The sequence below is a fragment of the Arachis ipaensis genome, chromosome B02, assembly GCF_000816755.2.
Source record: "Arachis ipaensis cultivar K30076 chromosome B02, Araip1.1, whole genome shotgun sequence".
Classification (NCBI taxonomy): Eukaryota; Viridiplantae; Streptophyta; class Magnoliopsida; order Fabales; family Fabaceae; genus Arachis; species Arachis ipaensis.
Window position 1 is genome coordinate 8,149,752 of NC_029786.2, and position 372 is coordinate 8,150,123.

Below are 372 nucleotides of genomic sequence, written 5' to 3' on the forward strand. Positions count from 1 at the left end.
TAACAGATATTTTGCCCCCTTTATTTCATTTTTTTTCTACAAAATATGTTCCAAATAATACCTTCTTACATGAGTATTAAATATAGGAAAACTTTTAAGTATATCGGAATACCGGTGTTTTTAACGGTTAAAATAACTGAAATACTGGTGTTTCAGGTACACTTAAAACTCTTACTTAAATATATGTAGGTTTTGTTTTACACTCATGTGAGAAGCATATTAGGCATGTCTAGAAGTCTATGTAAATTTAGGCATATGAGAAGCATATTAGGCATGTCTAGAAGTCTATGTAAATTTAGGCATAAATATTTTTATGTGAAATTAATAGTTAAAAATTAATAATTTTTTAATTAATAATTTTTTAATTATTGT